Source organism: Thermobia domestica, chromosome 2 (genome assembly GCF_964235325.1).
Source record: "Thermobia domestica chromosome 2, izTheDome1.hap1.1, whole genome shotgun sequence".
In the NCBI taxonomy this organism is placed as follows: Eukaryota; Metazoa; Arthropoda; class Insecta; order Zygentoma; family Lepismatidae; genus Thermobia; species Thermobia domestica.
In genome coordinates this window covers 23,463,705-23,483,141 of record NC_137455.1, presented here as the reverse complement: position 1 = coordinate 23,483,141, position 19,437 = coordinate 23,463,705, and the positions used below count along the sequence as shown (strand labels likewise).

Sequence of the window (19,437 nt, the reverse complement as noted above, 5' to 3'; positions counted from 1 at the left end):
ACACACACACACACACACACATATATATATATATATATATATATATATATATATATATATATATATATATATATATATATATATATATATATATATAGTGTTACAGTTCATTACACTGATGGAATATTTAGCCTCTGGGCTCAAATTGGTGACAACTTTTTCCGTTATTGTTCAGTAGTATGAAGGGACAAACATGTTAGAGGACCTCCTTGCTATATATATATATATATATATATATATATATATATATATATATATATATATATATATATATAATACGTGTTTGTAGCTGTCTCTGTACGTACTGGATAGACAGGGAGTTATTTTGATGATTGGTAATACAAAGTTGTAGTGCTAATGTAGTATCATAAAGGGGAAGTAGAAGTGTTTGTGAATTTCTTTCAAGGAAAATTAATAAAGGAACCAATACTAATCACTTCTCCTAACTCTCTCTTTTAAGGCTACCCTAAAGATTATAACATATAAAATACATCCTGGGGCCATGTCTGACCCCATCTTGAAAATTATTACATTTACTCTTTAATTTGAGTTACTTATTGTTACATATTTCAATAACAGACTTCGAAGAGAAAGAGCAAAAGAGGAAATTCTTAATCCACCTCGTTTACATATGTGACCAGTATGTCGCACGCACATATTGTCACACGTAACTTCGATAGAGGCGCACCAATTTTGACAAGTTTTTCTTTGTTTGAAAGAGTATCCCTTCCCAGGGCTCTCATATAAAGTTAAAGATACTTAGGATCTGATAGTAATATTTGAAGATAGACTAGGAAACATTTCAACAGATGCTAGGTTAATTACAACAAAGTGACTTGGTTATAGGCAACCATACATACTTTGGAGTGATTATGGTTGCATAACACAACAGGAGTTCTACTGCAAAGTTTCGGAACACTGCAAGATTTTATATAAATTAGTTATTTCGGTAAAGTCAGTTAAGATTTTTTTAAAAAAAGTTTTGTAACATGTTTCATTGTCTAAGTCAAATACGTAGGAAAAAGCTAAATATAAAATTTAAAACACAAATATTCACTACAAATAAAATAATATCTTTTTATTTATCTACTGAAATAGAATACAACATGTCTCAGGACTAATCCTTCATGACACATTGTAAGTAATATGTGCGTCACTGTTAAAAGTATTAAAACAACATATACAATCTTGTACTTAATAGTTAATATTTTTTCTTATACAGTACATACTACCAATTATTACTAATACGGTACTAATAATAATATTTTTCCAGCAGAATAAAAATATCAATTACATCAGCTTGGCAACAAACGACATATATTTTAACGCCACTAAAATCCGTTTTTCTCGATTTTTCTCGAAAACTACCCATGATAATTCTATCATGGTGTTGCTAGGAACTATTTGTATGTGGAGAGGTGGGGGTGGGTTTGGTTCAAAAGTAGTGAGTGTAGAGATAAAGAACTGATTAATAGCGAACGAATTCGACCAGATTTACTTTATTTTTTACCTTGTTGCGCAGCAATAAATAATCTAACATTTAAAAAGTTGTCTTTTAGAATTTACGACTTTCATCCACCTATAGTTCGCGGGAGACATGAAAAATTGATCCTTCTAAAATTTATATATTATCATGATTTCCGAAATTGGCTGTTATTGTCATATATGTATATATAAGCCGATTTCACCTTTCTTGCATTGTAATGGACATTTTTTTTTTTAAAAAAAAAATCTCTTTATTTAGACGAACTATAACATGTTTTCAAAATACACAGTGTATAGTCCATAATTTGCATGTGTATGCGAAAAAGGGAGAAAGAGCAGAGTTAAAAGGATGGTTGCAGGTCGTATCATTTGAGGTAATTAAAAGAAGCTTTTCAAAAATTAATAAAATGTACTTTTCAAACAGTCTATATTAAGGGGAAAATGATTTTAAAAATCGAGATTTTTTTAAAAAAAATAGGTGTACCTTATACGTATATGATATATATGGTATCCGTATGTATGTATTTGTGTGTGTGTGTATGTGTATGCATGTGTGTACATATTGACATCCATTTGGGTTTTTGGCTGATTGCTAGAATTCAATTAACAAGTGCGAGATGTCGTTCCGGGTACAAACAAAACATTCTATTCAAAGAGTACACAAAACTCTGGTCGTAGCATGCAATATCGAAAGTGGTAACAGACCCGCGCAACAAGAATTGCCATTAAAATCTAAAAAGGTCCGAAAGAGCATGAAAATGTGTTGCATATATCTATATACATATATATATGTGTGTGTGCAGCTGTGACCACCACATTGTATCTTATACGGTTATGCATAATTGTGTGAACAAAAGTACATGTGTATGAGTGAGAATGAAGCTGAAAAAGGGGGGAAAATATGTACGTACATGTATTTTGATTGGTGATGATGATGATGATGACGATAATGTTAATTTTAGGGTGCTTGTGTGACCGTTTGTTTGATTGTGGTGCATTGTTTTAAGTATATAACACATTACACATATCTATATACATATTATGTACACACACATTCACATACATAAACATAGACACCTGTCATTGCATGCCAACACACATTTCATACGCACTCATAACAATTACGATCGAAACAAAAGCCAATAAAAACGATTTTTGTACAGGAGATGGAATAAATGGGGTCTCTATATGTGAGCTATTTGGCACGTGGAAATAGAATACTCTCCCGTCGCCCCCTCCCTGAAAAAATCAAACATTTTGGTATATGGTTAGAAGTTAGTTCGTTAATCTATTAAACAACCAACACGAATATAAGCTATTTTTATATCTACCATTTGTATATATTTTGATTATTTTTGTTTTTAGGCTAGAAAGGGAAAACGAACACTCAACTAATTTTAGTAGTATAATGTAAATTTAACTTATTAATGTATAATAAAAACTTTTAAAATTAAAAAGTAAAAATGAAAACAAACAGGCTGAGGTTTTGTAAATGCACTTTTAAGGAAGTGAAATTTAAAAATAAAAGTAAAAGTATTAAAATAAAAAAACAAAATAAAAAAATATAGAGGTAAAAAGCCAAAAAAAGGGTATTTAAATTAAACAAATGGTAAATAAAGGGTTAATTATTTAATTAGTTATTTGACAGTTGGTTTGTTGGTTAAAACAACCTAGTTAGTTACCTATTAAAATTGGAATTTTGCCAGTATGGACCTCAGCCTATATCAACAAACTTTTTTATAAATATTTTATTAATTATGTTCTGAAGCAACACATAAAAAGTTTGTGCATAAAAGTTTTTCTTGACGATAGGCGTAAATTGTTAAAATTTATAATTTTTATATTTATTATTTTGTAAGTTTTTTTTATATAACTTGTTTAATAATAATTAAAATGCATTTAAATAGTATTTTTCTAATTAAAAATAAAGAATAAGCAACAGCACTTGGTATATTTTTTTTCAGAATAGGCAATATAATGTAAATTCAACTCATCAATGTATATTAAAAACTTTTAAAATTAAAAAAAAGTAAGCAGGCTGAGGCTCCGTAAACGCACTTTCAAGGAAGTGAAATGCATGCAAGTAAAAATATCAAAATACAAAAACAAAATAAAAACTTACACAGGTAAAAAGCCAAAAAAAAAACAGGGTATTTAATCTAAACAAATGGTAAATAAAGGGTCAATTATTTAATCAGTCAGTTGACAATCGGTTCGTCAGTTGAAACAACATAGTCAACCACTAAAATTGGAACCTTGGCAGTATGGACCTCAGCCTATACCAACAAACTTTCCTATAAGTACTTCATCAATTATGCTAATAAGCAGCACATAAAACGTTTGTGCATAAAAGTCTTCTTCCATGACAGGCGTAAATTGTTAAAATTTATAATTTCTATATATATTATTCTGTAACCTTCTTCTCTATATAACTTGTTCAATAATAATCAAAATGCATCTCAAATACTATTATCTTTCTCCCAAAAATAAACAATAAGTAATATCCTATAATCATTAATTCAGTTAGCAATAAATCTCTATATTTTCAAGTTACGAAACAGTAGTTAAGAAGCATCCTTCACAAACACACGTTTTTTTGAAGAAACAGATTTGTACAAATAGTTGGGTAAGTCGAAAAAAATATGAATTTTCGAATATCGAATTATATAATAGTGCGGGAAAGTTGCGTTTTCACATGCTAATAAAGCACTCTGAAAACGAAAACAACAAGGAGTATGATTTAATGCAAGAATATGGCTTCAGCAATACTTACATTTGGGAGGACAATATTATATGGCTAAAAATATAGCGATATCAACAATATATATTGGTGGCACGGTCATTTTTATGATGTTAAGAACTATGTCAATCATGGTACTTGTAATTATAAAACTACCACATAATTGGAAATACCAAGACCATCACTAGATTTTATAATTACAAGTAACAAAATTGACTTAGTTGTTACCATCATAAAAATGACTGCGACAGCAATATATTTTGTTGATACAACTATATTTTTTAACCATGTAATATTGTCTTCCTAGCTATAAGTATTGCTTGAGCCATATTGTTGTATTCAATCATACTTCTGGTTGTTTCAACTCTACCATTTTCAAAATGAGGGGAAAATTTTGAAAAATGCCTATAGTTTTTTTTATTCGCGCAAAGAATTTAAAATTTCAAGAAAAAATTACCCAAAACATCAATTATTTTAACCCTCAAATTTTAAAGATTTAGTTTTTCTACTTCTGATAACATGAAATTATTTTTAGCTCCTTATTAACGGTAAAAATGTCCTTTTTTAAATTACAGTAGTACATTTAGAGGTCACGTATATTGTCTAAATTTAGTGAATATCGGTGAAAATTGATTTTTTTTACAGTACTGCGAACAGACACGCTCTTGTATTAAAATATATACAAAGTCATTTATATTTAGTTATTTGTTTTAGAGTACGGTTTTATACGTTTAGATTTGATGCGAAAACATTAGTTTGTGACTTTTCGCACAAAATTATTTTTGCTATAATGACACAGATTTTACCACGTGGAAGTATATGCAATTTGAGCTTCATCCACGAGGATATGGAGCAATACTTTGCTATGGAACAGCGTGTTCGTGGGTTTTCTCGAAGTACTTCCCGTTTCCTCCCACAATCTCATTCCACCAATTCTCGATCATCATTCACTTGTTTTAATCATCCGTCTCCCTTAGCCTAAAGGACATAATCGTGTAACGTTAAACTAAAAGATTTCATTCCATTTCATTTCATTTTCTTTGGGACGAATATATCAATGTAAACCTTCTGAATTAATTTGAAGTTGTTCTTTGGTCAATACACACATATACACCCTCCATTCCAAAAGAAACCGAACTTTTGAAAACAAATAGTACCACTAGTGCCATCTGTTGTAATATTTTACTGGTAGATGGCGTAGTCCCTCATTGACAACTGGTATAAATGTCATGACATTTGGATGCACGGCAACAAATTTATTGCGTTTCAACTGTCAGTGTGTTGTGTACATCGGTCGGAAAATGAGTTTCAAACAACAAGCTGCAATTGAGTTTTGTGTTAAACTGGGTAAAACTTTTAGTGAAACGCACCAAATGCTACAAAATGCATATGGTGATGAGTGTCTATCCCGTACGCAAGTTTACGAGTGGTTCAGGCGATTCAAATCGGGTAGAGAGTCGCTGGATGATGAAAGATCAGGCCGTCCCAGAACCGGATTATCGGAAGAAAACATCGCAAAAGTGCGTGAATTCATCAAACATAACAAAAAATCGTCGGTAAAAGTTATTGAAATGGAATTAGGCATTCCTCAAACAACCGCATACCGCATTTTGACCGAAGTTTTGGGCCTTAAGAAGGTTAATTCGCGGTTTGTACCACACAAACTCACCGAAGACCAAAAAGTTGATCGAATTGCGCATTGCAAAAACATCGTTAAAAGTGCTCGGCAGGATCGAAACTTCTTGAAATCGATTGTAACTGGTGAGGAGACGTGGTGTTTTGAATATGAGCCCGAAACAAAGCGGCAAAGTGCTGAATGGACAGCGCCGGATGAAGGAACACCCAAAAAAAAGTCGCTTGGTGAAGTCAAAAGTTAAGGTGATGCTGATTTGTTTTTACGATTCAAAAGGAATTATCCACAAAGAATTTGTTCAGCCCGGCCAGACAGTCACTGGAGGGTTTTACTTGGGCGTCATGAAGCGTTTGCTGGCAAGAATTCGTCGTATTCGACCCGAATATCGCGAAATCGGCAGTTGGACTCTTTTGGACGATAATGTACCATCACATCGTTCGCGACTTGTAACTGAATTTTTGGTCAAAAATCACATTATTCGGTTGCATCATCCGCCCTATTCACCAGATCTCGCTCCGTGCGATTTCTATCTGTTCCCGAAACTGCATTTGGCAATGAAAGGAAAGTGGCACGCATCGATTGATGCCATTGAGAAGGCGACGACCGCCGTCCTAAAGACCATTCCAATAAAGGACATGGAGAAGTCGTTTGACAACTTGTTGGAGCGTGCAAATATGTGTATCGATGCAGAAGGGGAATACATTGATTAATAAAAATAATTTGTTCCAAAATGTACATTGCTTTTTTGTTTTTTTAAAACGTTCGGTTTCTTTTGGAATGGAGGGTGTAATAATGGACACAAGAAGCCTGGTCTCGCAATGTTGCAAGACGAGGAGTCAGAAAATTTTACAAGAGGAAACGTGACACTAGAAGTCATGTAGTTTTGTGAGGCAAGACTGAAGCCTGATCTCGCGAGACTTCTTGTGTGCTCACAGAAATGAATCCTCAGAAATAAACCCCAGAGATGTCTTAACTTCTTAGAATTGTTGATGTAAATAGAATATATAGATATATTTAAACTATAATAACTTTTGAGCCTCGCTCAATACATTTTAATGTCATGGACTACATTGTGTTGGTTGATTGAACGCAACGTGAGTTGTTATCCCCCACCCCACCCTAATGACGGAAAGCTTGACAACAGAAAATATATTTATCATTAAACGCAAAATAAAACTCTGCCTGACTTGTTGAATTTATAAACTTTTCCTAAGACACTCACTAACAGTGAAAAAAAAAAAAAAAAAAAAAAAAGAGTGAAACTTATGACACAGTCCGTCGGAAAAGTGTGCGGACAAGGCAACAGATATGGCTATATTTGAGTATTGTTATCTTTTGATGCTTAAATTAGACTGGGAATCCGATTTCAAGATAATGATGAGAAAACATAATTTACATGCTTTGAATGATTGGATGGTTTGGTAGATTGTGGATGGATCTAGAATTGTAGCCACCTCCACGGAGTGAGACCAGAGGGGGCTCTTAACCTATTTGCAGAACTTCTACTTTTACGCTTTCTTTATAGTGACATCACCACCTAGAAACTTGTGCTTGTCTCTTTCTCGCGCGAAGATTTAATAATAAGACAAACAACCCTTTATTTAGTTTGGGTTTTGGCTGTGTTCGAATTATGTTGCTTTCCTTTGTAGTGCCACATTTTTGTGAAAAAATGTTTTTGATTACGTGGACGAATGTCATTTAATGGTGAAAAAGTTAATATCTCGGAAGATACCATGTTCTTTACGTGGGTCGTGTGCGTGGGTTTCCCCGTTTCCTCCCACTTTATTCATTCCACCATTACTTTCATTTCCTATCATCACCGTCTCCTTTAGCCGTGGGACTTAAAACTGAAAGAATTCATTTCGTATCATTTTTCTTTACGTGGGCTTGGCTGTACGTATTTGACATATGTGATTTCGTAGAATCCTAAATTCTGAAAACAATATTGCAGATAGTGTGGTGAACTTGAGTACGTGTGTACATACGTTTTTTTCTTTTCACGAGTATTTGTCCCTTTTCTTTCGTATAATATAGTGTTTTCTTTTGTGTTTGTGTGTGTGTGTGTGTGTGAAAGTAGATATGTTTTTCTGTGCTGCAGCAAGTGCAGTAATCCTAATAGAAAAACAAAAAGTACAGATATTGTGTACCACAATTTTCCAAAGGACTCTCTTCTTGGTAAAAGGTGGGTCCACATTTGTAAAAAAAAAGACGAAAAATATAACTTTAAAAATGCGGCTATTTGTAGTACGGATTTCACAGAACAACATTATTTGCTAGATCTGAATCTGAACGTCTAGGCTTGCTACTAAAAAAGAAAATTCTGAAACCAATTGCAGTTCCGTCATCACTAATGCATCAATAGAGGCATTCACAGTCCAGTTCCTGTACAACATGAAACAAGCTATGGTGAAGCTTATCTTTCATCTCCATGTATTGTCTCGTCTGCAAGTCCAGTATCTTTTTTAAATTTGAGTCTAGAAACATGACAGTCCTCGTCTAGTTTTCGGAACAAGTCAAGAAATTTCACGAGTCTTGTTAGCAACACTAGTTCACCCATTCACAGTAAAAAAAAAAAAAAAAAAAAAAAAGGCTTTAATGTTGTTATATCACACACTTCGTAGATCTGCACGTGAACTTACATGATATATATCAACTAGATTATGCATTTCTAATACCTGAAGATCAACATATAAATGTTTATATGACATTTAATCGAGATCAATTCTAAACACTTTAACAGACTTTTAATAAAATTAAATATTACACGTAGAACATATTCCTAACATGTTATTATCTCCAAATATTCTTCATAATTCATTAAGCATAGAATACATTTATTATCTTAAAGCCATTCATATTTCATCATACGAGGGCCACTATTTATATTTTGAGCCTTGGCAACACTGATTGTAGGTAGACGCCATTTTTTTGTTTACATAGAAACGTTTGACATTGTTGACCATAATGTACTTTAAATGTTTTATCAATAAGTGTACTTCTGTTGTTTACGTTGACTTGAAGATTGCGTAACAACAGAAAAATGGAATTAACTCGTGAACATTTTCGTCAATTATTTATTACTATTTTCAAGACAAGAGTGCATCAATCAATTACACTTCCACATGAAACCCCATCCTTTGCCTCTGTGAAACGTTGGTATAACAATTTTACTCGTGGCCGCCATTCGCTCACTGACGAAATTCGAAGGCCGTCCAAAATCAGTTGTTATTCAAGAAAACATTGATGCTGTGCAAAACTTAATACTGCAAGATCATCACGTGACATACTGTGAGATTGAGGCAACTCGAGGCATTAGTTCCACCACCAGCATATATAAAATATTACATAATCATTTAGCTGTGAGAAAGGCTTGTTCTCGTTATATCCCACATAATTTGACAAAAAAAAAAAAAAAAAAACTCAAAAAGAAGCTCGCGTCGATTGGTGCACACAAATTCCCAATAAATACAATGGCGGTGCTTCAAAAGACGTATATAAGATTGTAACAGTGACGAATCATGGCTATATACATATGAGCCGGAACGTAAACAGCTGTCGATTGTATGGTTGTTTCAAGATGAACCAAATCCAACAAAAGTTGTTCGCGCTCGAAACACATCGAAACAAAGGTCGCCTGTTTTTTTTGGGAAAACTGGTCATGTGGCAACTGTGTCTTTAGAGGAATATAGAACGGTCAACTATGAATGGTACACAACAATTTGTTTGCTGGAGGTCTTCGATCAAATACTGAAAACAAACAAGCGCCGTCGGATTATTCTTCATGAAGACAATGCGAGCTCTCACACATCTCATCTATCAACCGACTATTTGAACACTCAACAAATCGAATTGATGGGTCATCCGCCGTACAGTCCTGATTTGGCACCCAATGACTTCTTGTTCCCGAATGTCAAGAATAAATTGCGTGGACAACGATATTCGTCGGCGGAAGAAGCTGTTGATGCGTTCAAAAACCATATTATGGAGGTGTCTCAAGAAGATTGGGAAAAATGTTTTGACAATTTTTTCGAACGAATGCAAAAGTGTATTGATCATAAAGGAGAATATTTTGGAAGACAATAAATCAATTTTCACTGACAAATTACTGTTTTTTATTGTTAGGCTCAAAATATAAATAGTGGCCCTCGTATTACAATTTGATTTTTATTTTTAAAAGAATAACCATATTTTTGGATTTGGGGGTCCAGAATTTCTTTAGTTAAAATTTCTTACTTTCTTGGTATATTTTCTATATTTTTTGTTGGTTAAGGTTAGGTTAGGTTATATTATATTATATTAGGTTAGGTTAGGCTAGTGAGATTAACTTTGCATTGACCCTACAGTTCCAAAAAAATATATGTACAGCATATGTATTACATATAGCGGTCTTATTAGTAATTATTTATGTTATTATAAGCTACATGTAAGTGAAAATAATAATGACATAATTTCATCATATTGTTAACATTAGTTTCCGTCGAGGGCTACTTTTGAATAGCTGGAATTAAATGCTCAATATACCGGTAGTCATAATCAAATCATTAATTAATTATTGTTCATTTTTTTCCCGAAAATGGCATATCGTATATAAAAATATTGACACAATTGGGACAACTGGATCTAATCTTAAATTTTTAATTCATATGTACATTACGTGTGCCTCATCAAAACAGAACTTGAAATTATTTTTGAATTTTCACCTGATTAGTATTTTTAAATCCTAAGACCTAGGTGCAGATGGGAGGACAATATTAAGATGATCTCGCAGAGATAGGAATACAAAGTAGAAATTGGATGCAGTTAGCTAAGGATAGAAGTCAGTGGAGAGCTTTTGTGAACGCGGCACTGAACCTCCGGATTCCATAGGCCATAGAGTTAGTTAGTTAATACAGTTGAGTTTTATCATAAGACATTTGATCCGGGGGTATTACTCGAGCAGACGTTTCTACTTAATTTTGACATAGCTATTTCTTACGTTTTCAGGTTAGGTTAGAGCTTTGTATTTCTTTTAGCACAGCATGCACTAAATGAGGAGCTCCATTACTACTTGCAGATTGATTTCAGGGGGGCTTAGTATAAATACAGTGTGAACGTATGGCATAAAAACTACAGTGCATAAAACACGAACCAACTTGTGCTGGGTGGCCACCAAAAAGCACGACTACTATTTAACCGAGTCACAGCAGGGGGGCCCGAGTGGTAGTAGAGGTGTACGTCCGTAGGGAACAGGCGCGTCAGCGATGGAGGTGTACGCATAAACGAGAATAGTAAAAGAGCACACTGCATACAACACTTTACTGTCACTAAAAATTCATTTCAATATGCTGTGCACTGACAGTGATTACTTATATTCACACTCTCATTCCTTCACAAAAATATTTCATTTTGTATTTTACCTACAAATTTCCTATTTGGTGGAAATGTCTGCTTGAGTGAACCTGATCCAAGGTTTTACTTGTTTTACAGATGCATTGTTTCTAGTCTATACTACAATCGAAATCACAAATTTATTATTTTCCATATCTAACTAACTATATCACTTTTCTTCTTTTTAATTATTAGTTTATTAATTTCGCTTCGAAAAAGCTTTAATTTCCTTTTAGATTTTAATTTTAAGATCACCGGTATTCCTCTCACCATCTTCCAAGTATCGTGTAATGCAACGGTATATAACAGCGGCGCATGACATTTGAGTGAAAGGAGAAATAAAATTAAGGATTCAAAATGAAACATTTATTTTAAAAAAAGAATTGATTATTTTGTCAATCTCCAAAGAAGATATGATAACCTGTTATTTATTTGTTTTTATATAAATGTATGGTCAATAGCCAGTAATTAGTAATATTTCACAGACCTAACTATGCCCCAAGCAGTACTTAGATCAAGAATAGAGTAATATTTCAAAGTATTACTAAACCTTTCCCAGACAAAACTTGAAATAAAAATTATGTAAAATTTCACATGAAGATCAAACAACACACCAGACAGAATTTTATATCAAAACACAAGTAACAATTCACAGTAAAACTGAACAATGTATCAGATAGAACTTGAATCAACAATTAAGTAACATTTCACAGTAAGACTAAACCAAGTCCCAGATAGAATTTGAAACCAACAATTAAGTATTATTTCACAGTAAGACTCTGAACCGTGCCCCAGACAGAACTTGGTGAAGACTCTAAACCGTGCCTCAGATAGAACTTAGAAGAAACAATTAAGTAATATTTCACAATAAGAGCCCAGCCAAAAAAAAAACTAAAAGTCAGTAATATTTTATAGTAAGACTTTGAGCTAAGTTCCAATTTAAAGTCTGAATCAAACACCAAATAATATTTCACACTAAAACTTTACCATATCTCAGATAGAATTTGAGATCACAAAATCAAGAGCATCACTTCGTAATTTATCTATATATATAAAAGAGAACGTACAAAATCCTTTGTCCGCTCATCACGCTAATACGGCTGAACCAATTTCTTTCATTTTTGGGGGGTTATTAGGATTTGGACCCTAGATGGTTTTTATCATATCACTTTAATTTTTAATTACCAGTGTCTTGAGATAATTGACCATTCAAGTGTCCATAACGTACAAATCCTTTGTTATTAGTTCATCATAGGTAAAAATAAACGTATTTATATGCAACCCGCATGACCGTGTCACTCGGCGGGTTAACATAAATGACAGGCGATATACAGCGGAAAATAGCTTGAATCTTCTGTTTAAAATTTTTTAATTGATTTGCTTATTTTTACAGACACTTTTACAATATGCCAGCACCGGGATGACCGCAGCGAAGCGGGGCGGGTTAACATAAATGACAGGCGATATAATGTTAAGATTTACTGCAATCTTCTATGGTTTTTATCATATCACTTGAAAGCGAAAAAGTAAAAATTATCTAAGTAACAAAGTTTATTGCGTTCCGGGGTGACCGCAGCGAAGCGGGGTGAACGCTGCTAGTTAATTAATACAAGGTATTAGAACAGTAAAATTTAGAAATGAATATATGTACTTTAATACATACTTTTAAGTAGTCTTTATACTTGAATTACCTTTACCTAAAAGAGGTAAATAATTCATACCAAATCAGCTATATTGATGTGTTGTGGAATATTTAAAAAATTGCAATTATTAAGAATTTGTTTACTAATATGATGTTCACTTTTATATATAAGCCATACTTAAGCAAAAAGATAATCAAGTGACGTATGTAATATTATCAACTAGGGATGCGCACGAGACAAGTCGAGACAGGATTTTCCTGACAAAATTCGAGTCGAGACACGGCTCTTCCAATAGAGAAATATACATTTTTCGAGTCGAGACATCACTTTTACAGCACATTTTCGAGACGAGACAGCCACAAATCTTGTCTCGTGTGCATCCCTATTATCAACGCTTAATGTAGCAATGCAGCTTTCGATCAGAAGTCACAAAACCGCGATAGATAACAAATTTAGAAGCTTCCGAAAACTATGGCGAGGATAGGGTTGCTATCTTTTGAATTTGAAAATACCGGGGACACCCTCCTGGAGTATGTATATTCTTAAGATTGTGACGTCATCGCTCATCAAAAATATGAATAACGTGAAAATGGTTACTTCATAGAAACTGAGCGATTCGGAGTTCGATACTTTTGAACCATTTATTAAACTTGCTTCTTCCAGTTTTGGTTAAGTCGGCACAAGTAATTTTTGTAGTCTACCATCAATAATATATCGTATTTTAAACAGAAGAGCAAATATAACTGGCAATATAATTATGGCATGCACAAAATATACTTGGAAAATAAGTCTTACCAACTTCGTTGGGACTGGTAATGTCTCATAATGCTTATATAATTTTACTAAACAGCGTGATAAAGATCTTGGCATTTAAAGGCGGCGCTCCAAATTCCCTTTAAATGTTGCTAGCAAATGAGAGGTCAGCGGTATTGCCACATTTATTTTGTACATATCCACGTGTATCCCCTGTCACCTGATCGCGCTGTAGTTTGTCTGCTTAGCCATAGCCACACCCCTTTACCACTTGGCAACATCGCGCCAGAGCTTGCGTTTTATTCGTTTAGCTGAAATGCCAAGATGTTTGTCACAAGCTTTAGATTTGGGTGCATTATTTAATTGAAAGATGTAGTTGAGGATGAAGCAATGGGCTCTTGAAAATATACTTTTGTTGACCTTTAGCAGTTATGATAAGTTCAGTAAATTTTCCTGCCTTCAACTCTTCAGCAAATTCCGCGCACGACAGGTCAATATCAAAGCGAACTGCAAACAATAACATCACTGCGAAGCAGCGTTGCCAACCTCGAAGAACAAAATTATCGAGTTTCGTCCTTAAAATTTTCGTATATTACAAAAAATTATCGTATATTCATTATAGGTGTGATAATTGTATAAACAAGTATAATACTACTAATAATAGCAATAATATATAACAAACTTATATAGTAATCTTCAGTTTCGAACTCCACATCGGTGTCACTATCCTTATCATACTTAATTACGCAAAGTAATTACGCGATACGTAATTTCACTTGCCACAGAACGATTCTAACTTCTTTGTTTTTCACATCCAAACAAAGGCCCTAACATTCACGTGAGCTAATAATAGAGCTATCTATCATGAACAAACAATATTGCCACCTCCACGTAAATGTGATGGATGCAGGAATGCAAGGTTACCAATTCTCAAATCGTTATTGATTTACTTTGGCGAGAATGACTGTTAAAATGTGTGTTTTATAATTCTTTAATGCACACCTACAATTTATTTGCACATTCAAAAACTGCTAAAAAGTTTACGTTCTAAAATTATCGTATATTCACCTACTATCGCAAGGGCATTATCGTATATCGTACTAAGGCTTAAATTATCGTATATCACGATAAATTATCGTATGGTTGGCAACCCTGCTGCGAAGGAACCACAAATTCATTCCGGAATAGAACTGCGCAATGAGCGTGATAAGCTGGTTTTCAAATGCGGTCCATTTTAGAATCCATATTCAACTAAATCCAGTTTCCACAAAATAAAAAAAAAATAATCTGAATAAAACAGAGATTAGGACTAATAAGAGGAAAAATTACCGGATATTTAATGTCCGGTTTTGAAGTCGTACCGAACATCGAACAATGAGGTCAAAAACCGAACTGTTCGGTAAAATACCGGACGGTTAGCAACCCTAGGAACAAAGAATATTAGCCGAAATAAACAAAAAAAAAGCAATAAAGGAAGTATTGTAAAAGTGGAGAGAAAATAACAATATTGAAATAATTAGAAAAAGAAAGAAGAACTTGTTGGTATACTGTTTGAAAACAAGTACAGACTTGATTATAGGCGTGATGAAAAGACAAACAACAAAAGTAAAAACAGGGAATGTTCCCATTGATAATCGATATTTTAAAAAATTACGATTCTTCAGTTAAGCCAAAATCATTTCGCAACAATTAACCTGCTAGCAACGGCAAATGACTTAATGATGATATAGTTATAATTTATTCTATGTAGTGCAAGAAATCCCGTCCTAAAAGTTGTCCCTGAAATTACTTTACACTATATACATATTTACAAAGAGAAGGTAGAGACAGAGAAGTGGTTGGAACAGTTCGTAATGTGTGGAAAAAATGTCCCCCATTGTTGTTTCCAAAGTACTTTGTTAAGTCCCTGGGGCTATTCGGAAGTACAAACTCTGCCATATGTGTTCTGTACGACGTCGTGTGTATGTTTGTAAGTGTGGTACGAGAATATTGAAGAAGGAAGTGATTTTGAATGTGTTAGGAGAGTTAACTTCTTGCTCCCTTGTGTGTGATGTGTGCGTGCGTGTGTGTTGTATGTATATAAAGGTATATGTATGTATGTGTGTATCTAAGTTTGCGTATGTGCACTGGAGAGTATACAGAAGTGTTAAGGAGGTTAATTTACGGTCCAGAACAGGAGGCCTAAATATTTCATGGTGTAAATCTTGAAAATGACATTGAATTAGTTTGAGAGAGAGACAGAGTTTTAGTACATGTGTTCCTTTCTGTGTGCGTGTGTTAAGAGAGGGAGGAAAACTTGTGTGGTAGTAGTACCTCTGAGGAGGAGAAGACGAAGAAAAAGAAGTAGTAAGGGGAGGGTTTTCTAACAGTTTGGGTCGCTTGGTTTATTTGTAAGTAAGGGGGAGGGGGAGAGCCAAGAAAAATGACTTATACTTGCGCTGTAGAGTATTACAACCAGCCAACCTCTAAACTTGATGCGCGCTGAGTGCTTCTAGTTATAGACATAAGGAAAATGTCGACTTCGCCTTCCCGTGGAACATTCCGCTGAAACGGGCTAATTACGTTTCAGAAGTCAAATATCTGGCTCAGTTAGGAGGGCAAATTGGGAATTGAGTCAAACCAACAGAGAAAATGAGAGAGAGAGAGAGAGAGAGAGTTTTGTTGCATAAGGAAGGCCCTAGAAGGTGGAAACCTAGTGATTATTTCTCTCTCGGTCTCTGCCTCTTAGTTTTCTCCTACAAATGTCTTTTTACCCGTTTCTCATTGCTGCTGAGAAAGATGTCTGCTGAAGAGAATGGGGCGCGAGAAGGAAAACCCCATTCGTACTTACTACTAGTATTACTATTACAATAATAATAACACCATTAATACTAACTAACTCGGAAACTAACTTAAACTCGCCACCAACAGTGTAACGAACCACCGCAGACGAAATTAGCGTCGCTGTCTTTCCTTGGGATTGCAGTTGACTTATTTGCATTTATCTCTCGATCTCTACAAATGTAACTCTTACTTTATATTACGATTGTTATGGCTGTCTTTTCTTTCTAGAATAATATTCACTTTTTTCAAAAGGCAGAAAAAAATAAAAGCAAAATTTTCCCTTAAACACTTCTTCCGTAACTTATTTCTTCACAATTTCTTACTTAAGTGAGTGTTGTTGATTTAACGAAATGTGTCTTAAGCACTCTAAGCAAGTCACAAGTCACAAAACGTTATTTGTGCCAGTACCTAATATACTGTACCTCCGAAATACGTAACAATTAATTAGAATAATCCTATTATTATTATTATTATTATTATTATTATTATTATTATTATTATTATTATTATTATTATTATTATTATTATTATTATTATTATTATTAATTTATTTCCGCTAATTTGATTTTAGCTGGAGAGGAAGATTTATGATGCGAGATACACAATCTCATTCTTCTCGTCTGGAACAAAGAGGAATTGCCACGAAAAATAAAATGAAATGATATCTCTCATTTTGATGTCCCTCGATTATGCCCTTTAAACTAAGGGATATGAATGAAGAAGACAAGTGAATGATGAATTGATGGAAAAAGAATATGAAAAGGAACGGGAGTACCTCAAGAAAACTCACTGACACAATGTGGTCCACTACAAATTTACCTGCTCGGGAATCGAACCAGAGACCCCATATACCACGCTGAGCAACCGTACTGCCCGAATTACCACAAGAGTAAAAAAGAATCAATCCAATTCACAACAAAGGTGACAAAACTTATTATAATAATGATCAAGGTCTCTCTCTTATGTTAACATCCTGTAAGATCATCTCAACTACTATTAGCAAGATTGACTCCATACGTAGATGACATGATTATTGGAGGTTATCAGTGGAATATCTAGGCAAAATCCGTCAACTATTGACCAGATGTTTAGCATTCGTCAAATACTCGAAAAGAAATGGGCAGATTACATTCTGGCACACCAATTATTTATAGATTTCAGGAAGGCTTATGACTTGATTAAGAGGACAACAAGGTATGGCATTGTTACTGAATTTGGTATACCAAGAAGATGGTTATATTAATTGTGTTTAAATGAAACTCAAAAGTAAAGTCCAAGTAGGAAAATACGTGTTCATAAACAATTCAGGTGAACAGCCTGAAACAAGGAGACGTGTTGTCACTTTTATTATTCAGTTTTGATCTGCAGTACGCAGTAGAGGTCTGTACGGGCTCGGACCGAGACCACGGGTCTATACCTGACCCACCTCGCGGGCCAGACTCGGGTCTACAAAATATATATCACTTCGGGTCCTGGCAGGGCTCGGACCGTAAATTTTCAAATGTACCACCATATTTCTCGGGCCTTTTCGGGCCTAACTTTGTAAATATACTGTACAATGATGTTTATTGCACCGTTCTTTCTGTAGAACTTTTAAAGAAAAACTGAAAAATTAAACCTCTAATTGCTGTAAATAAAAAATACAATTTTGCGTTAATTACTAAGTTTCTATAATTCGGGGTTATTTTGGGCTCATTTGATTATCACACGAGCTCGGGCCGGGCTCGGGCCTAAATACTAAAACATATTTCGGACTCGGGTTGGGCCTCACATTGTAAATTCACGAGACGGGTTGGCCTCGGGCTAAAAATTCCGGCCGGTGCAGACCTCTAGGTGGAGGGATATATATATATATATATATATATATATATATATATATATATATATATATATAAAATTTAATAACTCTTGAACCATCCGACCGATCTTTATCAAATTTTCAACATAGATGAGGTTCAGGCTGGGGATGTTTATAATCATTTCATTTTGACAGTGCTACTTAGGAGAGGGGAAAATATTTTAAAATGGTCGAAATTACCGGTATTAGTGCCGAATCCATAGTTTTCGGGGTTGCTGAGATAAACTATGACACTTCCGATGCCGATTAAATCCAAATTCAGCCCCCCAATTCAGGGAAGGGAGGGGTATATATACAGGCGCAAATCTAAGGGGGCTATAGAGGCTATAGCCCCCCTTGAAGCTTAGGTATATATTAGATGAAATGGGCTTCAATCCTTCTTTACACTGCATAAAGCGGCAAACTATGGTTTAGCCCCTCCCTTGATCCTATCCTGGATCGACCACTGTATATATATATATATATATATATATATATATATATATATATATATATATATATATATATAGAGAGAGAGAGAGAGAGAGAGAGAGAGAGAGAGAGAGAGTCCTAAAAGTAATGGTGAGAAATGGCACGACAAATTCCTGGTACCAAAAGAAGAAAAATGTTTATATGACATGTAGTCCGGAAATTGATAGAGGCGGGGCTAGACAGCTTCGAATGTAGGGGGAAAAGAACTTCACACCTGCCAAAACAACAATGACAGGAACTAGGAAAGGAGTTCAGAAAGACATAAAAATCATATCGGCTTGACATGTTAAACGCATGTTACATAACTACGCCAGAGATCCTCTATACGTTATTTAGAGATTCATCAAATGTCTGTACGGCATGGGTAATGAAACGGCGCAATAAGATGGAAACCATACAGAATAAAGTTGTTACCCACGGCACGATTGCACGTGTATCTACAATGGGAGTCAAAGCAAAGATTATTTAGCATGGTTACATTATCTCAGGGGGGAGTAGTATACCAGATAGAAACTTGCAGAAAGGGATAGAAATAAGAACAAGTGTAACTAGACGTATTATGTAATGAAATAACAAGCAGAATGCACTACGACGTCCTGTATTTGTAACGTAATATCTTAATTCACAGAATAACACTACAAACTACTAGTTTATACGTGCTAAC

At 34.3% G+C, this 19,437-nt stretch overlaps 1 protein-coding gene across 1 annotated transcript in view; it reads left to right on the top strand.

Moving 5' to 3' along the window:
* TfAP-2 (transcription factor AP-2) overlaps positions 1 to 19,437 on the top strand; it is a 1,022,457-nt gene that overhangs the window by 22,004 nt on the left and 981,016 nt on the right. The gene's annotated exons all lie outside the window — the stretch shown is intronic.